Source organism: Sphaerodactylus townsendi, linkage group LG05 (assembly GCF_021028975.2).
Source record: "Sphaerodactylus townsendi isolate TG3544 linkage group LG05, MPM_Stown_v2.3, whole genome shotgun sequence".
Taxonomy (NCBI): Eukaryota; Metazoa; Chordata; class Lepidosauria; order Squamata; family Sphaerodactylidae; genus Sphaerodactylus; species Sphaerodactylus townsendi.
The window spans coordinates 51,419,830-51,426,122 of record NC_059429.1 but is presented as its reverse complement, the minus strand read 5'-3'; the positions used below and the strand labels follow the sequence as shown (position 1 = coordinate 51,426,122).

The 6,293-nt window shown below is 43.5% G+C and overlaps 1 pseudogene; it reads right to left on the bottom strand.

Moving 5' to 3' along the window:
- Positions 1–4,807: 4,807 nt before the first annotated feature.
- Positions 4,808–5,550, bottom strand: LOC125433344 (annotated as a pseudogene).
- Between the last annotated feature and the right edge of the window lie 743 nt (positions 5,551–6,293).

Here is a 6,293-nt window from a genome sequence, read left to right as displayed (position 1 = left end):
TGAAGTTAAATTCTGCAGAAGGCTATCGCATACCCTGCAGCTGTGGAAAGGTCTACACTGGAACTACAAAATGCAGCATTCAGACTCATATTAAAGAGCATGAAAGACAATGTCGACTTAACCATCCCACCAAAGAAAAAAAAAAAATCCTGCGAAGTAAGCAGAACATGCCTCCTAAACAAAACTAGGACCAACAAACATTCCTAATTTGAAAACACTGAAATTCTGGACAACTCGGAAGGTTACTATGTCAGACTACACAGGGAAGCCATTGAAATCCATAAATGCCAAGAAAACTTCAACAAGAAGGAAGAGACTCTGAGAATTAACAAAACTAGTCTCAGGAAATTATCCTGGAACTACAACTTTATAACACTTGAGTCTATACAAAAACCAGAGACTTATTGGAGGGAAATGGTGCCTGGAGAAAATCCCTACTCCGTGCACCCCCTGCCGGTCTGTGGTGAGGCCGGGGTTGGGGCCACCTACCACCGAGCCTCACCCCCAGCCCCCGTGCAGGCCAAACTCCACCCCCAGCCTCCGTTCAGGTCTGCAGGGGGCAAAAGCTGGCTTGAACTAAGGCCAGGGGGTGAGGGCTCAACAGCAGTAGGCAGCCCAGGCAGGCATCGCAACCGGCCACCACCAAGCCCCACCCCTGTCTCCCTGCAGGTTGGCTCCTGAGCCAGCATGCAGGGATGCAGGGGGCAGGGCTCGGTGGTGTGTAGCTGGGGTGCACACCTTTGGGTTATAGGGGGCTCTGGTGTCTGGCACGTCCCCACTTGACCAAAAGGTGTGCACCCAGGGGCATGGGTGACCCCATGTCCCTATAGACTGCACGCTTGCCAAAAACAAGTATAACTAGAATCATGGGTGTACCTACCTAAAATGATGCCCAGGGTAAGCCCTGGTGCTGCTGCCCCCTAGGGCAGTGGTGGCGAACCTTTGGTACTCCAGATGTTATGGACTACAATTCTCATCAGCCCCTGCCAGCATGGCCAATTGGCCCCAATTGGCCATGCTGGCAGGGGCTGATGGGAATTGTAGTCCATAACATCTGGAGTACCAAAGGTTCGCCACCACGGCCCTAGAGCATCCCCCTGTTCCCATTGACTGCTCTAAAGCCTCTAGCTTTATACTGCTGGCTCCCTCCCAAACTTCATTTCTAGTGAGGTAGAACTTGGGGGTAGAGCCAGCAATGTAAAGTTAGAGGGACTGAGAGCAGCCCGCTTCAGTCTGAGCTTGGCTGAGGTCAGGTTTGGATCTGCATGCTGCAGTTTAGAGCTGGGTCCAAGCCTGACCTTAGCTGGGCTCAAACAGGCCCTTGCTGCTCCCATTTCCATGTAGACATGTAGCAGGATGAGCTGGGCTAGCCCCATTCACAATCTTCATGTGGAGAGTTACCTTTGAACTCCACTCCCAACCAGGAGGCAGTTTGGGGGTGGCAGAGCACAATCACAAAATGTGCCTCCAGAAATGGCACCTTGGGCTGGTGCCCGGAGAAAACCCCTACTCGGTGCACTCCCTGCCGGTCTGCCACCGAACAAAGCCTTGTTTTCATTCAGAATGAGGCACAAAGGCCTAGGAACAGGAGAAGCCACCTGATTGGCTGTGGCATCCTGCACTCTGATTGGCCTAATGGCTAGATAATGCAGAGTAGAAGGAAGTTAATTCCCTGACAGAACAATTTGAGAGGCTTTTGAACTTGAAATCTGCGCTATATTTAAAACAAAATATCTCTGAGGGGAATAGTTCAGTCAAAGTGTGTAATTCAACTAAATATCAAACAGAGCTGGGTAAAAGCAATAACATACATGGACTGAGAGAACTGGTAGAAGTGTTTGTTAAGGGGCCAGACTGAAGGGCCATACATATAAACCAGTGAGAAATGTCTTCAAGTGAGGTAAGAATTCCTGGGTACCAATTTGTCTGGCATATTGGGTTTTGCTTTGCATTCACTCAAAAGAGTATTTTATATTTTAGTTGAGGGTTTTCTAACTGTGAGGGCTGCATGAGGATACTGAGTAGATGTACCAAGCCTGTTAGGACCTTGAGTATGAATAAACCAGCCAGAAAATCTTGAATTTAAGGAAGTATACCATCTAAGAAACAATTAAATAACATCTAAGCTGAACAGTAACTGTGAACTGAAACTGAACAATCATAACAAATCTGTGATTGAAAAACCAAATGCAAAATTTTTGTGCCAAACTCTTTTGTATATATAAATATATATTCATCCAGCCTTATTTGTTTCATCCGTTCCTTCTATTCTTGTTATTTATCTCCCTTTCCTATCTCCATTCTGGTAATAAACTTTTTTATTGTTTAAAATTTGTCTCTGTACTTATTTTGTGTGCCTTTGTAAGGAGTTTGCATAGAAAGGTTTAAATCAACAAGCATCCCTCACCTTCTGGGGACAGTTACAGGGCTGAGGGAATGTTACAGGGCTGTTTTATTATATGCAACCATTTCTTAAGCACCTCAGTCCCTGAAGGGGAAAAGGTGAGAAAAATCTGATAAAACAGATCAGTGAATGGTTTTCCTGCCTGCAAAAGTTGGAAAGGTGTGGAGGTCCACCTCACAAGCCTAAATGTAACCCAGTGAATTTTGCCCTGTATTGTAGTTTGAGAGATAGGTATTTTGTCCCTGAGGGAACTATAGTGAATTCCTGTGGGGGGAAAAGTTATCAGGGAAAGGACTATTGAACATGATTGCCAACTGTTTGACAATATGTGTTCACCCATTGTCAAATACAAGCATATGAAGGATTTGGTGAGTGTAGGGCAGTAGGGAAGGTGATTGTTTTCTCAACTAATCTGATGAAAATTTACAAGCTTCTATCTATAAATATAACTTGCACACCAAAGCTGAAGATCTTACTGGCACCCAGACAGCTAAATTATTAATTAATCCAGCAATCTGCCAATGCTTGTATATGGAATAATAAAAAACCCTTTCCCCATCTTCCTAACTTCAGTTCTCCAGAGGTTGTAAAGTTAATAATAATTAACAATCAATACCATTCTAGGAGAGGGAGCAGGGAAAAAAAACTAAAATTGAGCCATTGTGTGGCATTATCTCTCTGACATGATGATGCATGCTGTATTGAACCATGTAATGGTTTACAACCAGCGTAATAGGATGACACTGACAAAATTGTATAGGGGAACAGACTTATTGTAATTAAATTGCTGCTTTCAACACGAATATCATCCATCTAATACACAGCTCACAAAGTGAATGGAAGCGTGCAAACATGATTGTAGTATTTACAACAAACTAATCAAGACTTCAGGCTCCCTGTTAGCAGCAATATATCTCATCTGTACAAGTCATCAGCAACTTCCTGCAGTGTTCTGCTTTCTGACTGCAAATATATGAGAAGCCAATCTAAAACTCACATCAACTAGCCACCAATAATTCAGAAGGAAATTGAAAGCCGTTAGTATTTTTTAACAATTGTAATTTGCTTTAAAAATACATCAAGACATTAACTTCAGTCCCTCATTCTCTTACTTTTTCTCTCTGTCTTTTAGTGCATAAAAGAGGGAAGCACAGTACAGAAGAGATGAACCCTTTTATTTGGAAAGAACAGAATTGAGAATTTTTTTGGAACTCTCCTGAGTTAAATTTCTGCTTTTTGGTTAAGGTTCCAAATTATAGGGATGTTTACTGGAGCAACAATAATGATGAAACCCATGATTCTTTTTTTTAAAGTGTAAGTACTAATAAAAAGTTTAAGCATTAAAAAAGAAAAATACAGTGACAGAAAGCAGAAATAGGCATAAAAATAAAGATTCATGAATCTTATTCAAACAGAGGAGAAGGAAATTGAAATTGGATATTTGAACCAGCAAGCTTGCATAAGCTGGATAGGACCCCAGTTCCTCCACTTCTGATTCAAAACTGCATATGTGGACATTAACTAAGATTAGTTCGTACTAGCTCAACCACTTCGGAAGTTATCACAGGATTCTCTGGTCAGCACTTGATGAACATCCAGGTATGAACTTTCCCGTTAAAATAACAAAAGCAACCATGATTAGGATGTGCATCAGCAGGTCAGACAAGTGAAAAAGGCTACTGAGCTCAAGCCCTATACAATTTTTAAAGAAAGATAAGTCATTATAACACCAACTACTATCTTGGAAGTTGGATGGCACTATTAAAAGCTAGCAACTCCCTGCAATTGTTAATGCAATTAACACCTCATACTATGGCAACACATTGAAAATGATAGTAACCGCTATGTTTAACTCAATAAAGTTTATCACATTAAACCCAGTAGATAGTTGCCTAATGAAATATCCTTTACTTGCTAGTGTTGTCCCACTAATACAGGGTCCACTGCTTGGTTTTTAAACACCACTTTTCTTGATCGAGTGTGTTGTCTGGTTGCAGGCATGTAACTTTCAGATCTGCATTGATGGTATCTTGCCATCGTTGCTTTGGCCATCCGAGAGGCGACAATGGCGACAATGTCTGGGGCTGCTCGTCAGACATGGCCAAACCAGTGCAGGTGCCTTTCTCTCATTTTTGCCTCAAAGGGTGATGCCAAATTGGTGTTGGACCATGTCGTTGGTGATGTGGTTGAGGAGGGATACACCCAGTGTCCGGCAAATCATGCACGTTTCCATGATGTGGAGTTGTCACTCAGCCGCTTTCATTACGGGCCAGCACTCTGACCCATAGCAAGCTACGGGGCGGACCATGGTCTTATAGATTTTTTACTTCAGGTGTTTAGGCATTTTCTTATCACAAAGAACACCAGTGACTCCCTTCCACCTCAGTCATGTTGTATTGACTCTCACCTGTATTTCACCATCAATGCTGCTGTTGCTCTGTAAGTTTTCTTCAGATTGTCACCACTGACCTGGATCAAGCCCACACCAGGCATAATTTCCAGATATTCAGTATTTGCAGTGTTAAGGTGCAGGCCAAATTGACTTAGACGGTTGTTCCAGGCTTGCACCTGGTGCTCCAACTACTCTTGAGTAGTGGCTATGAGTATGATGTCGTCAGCATAGATAAATGTACAGGGTAAAGCACTTTGTAAATCCTGTGTGATTGTGTCCATGATGAGAATGAACAGCAGCGACAACAGTGCTGAGCCCTGGTGGACACCAGCGTGCACTGGGAAACTGTCAGATGTTTCAGCTGGCACCACACTCAACTGTTGGTGTTCATGTAAAAAAGTTTGACCCAGTTGATAAGTTCTTCAGGCACACTGTGATTACGCAGCACATACCAAATAAGCTGATGGGGTACTTGGTCAAAGGCCTTCTCCAAGTTAAGGAAGTTGATTTGTAGTGGTTTGTTTTTCCCACAATGTTTTTCCATTAATTGTCAGGCTGTGAAGATTGTGTCAGTTATTCCAGAGCCTTTCACAAAGCCACATTGGTTAGTGTTAAACTGGATGATGTCGCATAGGCGTTGGTCGAGGATGTGTTCAAAAATGGCCATGGTGTGCAAGAGCAGGCATATTGGCCAGTAGTTACAGCATTCCGCTGGGTCGCCCTTGTTCTTGAAGATTGGTACAGTGATGCTCATAGACGAATCTGTCAGCGGTTAGTCAGTGGAGATCTTGGCATTGAAGAAGGCAGTTAGCCAAGCTAATGCTTCAGTGTGCTTCCAAATGTCTACTGGCAGGTTGTCTGGACCAGGGGCTTTCTGGTTTTTTATACTTCTGATGGCTGCAGCCACCTCCTGAGTTACAATGAGAAGAACTGTGCCAAAGCATGGCAGACCTTCTGGAATTGGCGGATGTGGGAATTCAATGTTTGAGATCTTGTCAAAAGTGTTCGTGTCATCGACTCAGGATTTTCTTCTCATCCTGCAGTCGCTGACCACTCTTATCTTTTACAGACATGTGTGCCTTATCTTTTTACACATGTAGTGTTCGATGTCACGTGGCACTCTCATTCGTGCTTTTGCTAATTGATATATGTTCTTTTCACCTTCCCACATATCTAGTTGTTCATAGAGTTTTTGGTGGTATTCGGCCTGGGCTGTGGCCACTATTCTTTTGGCTTCCCACCTGGCAGCTGTGTAATACTGCCAATTATTGCCAGTCTTGTTGGCAAACCAGGCCTTGAAGGCCACCTTCTTTTCCCTAAACTTCTGCTGCACCTCCTCGGTCCAGAGCCATGTCTGCTTATCGAGGTGCCAGTGGCCTGATTTCTTTGTGCTGAGGGTCAGCTTTGCAGCAGTTGTTATGGAGTCATGAAGTATATTCCATGTGGCATCATTTGAGGTTGCATCTACTTTGGGGAAGACAATTCTGTTGTCTATGG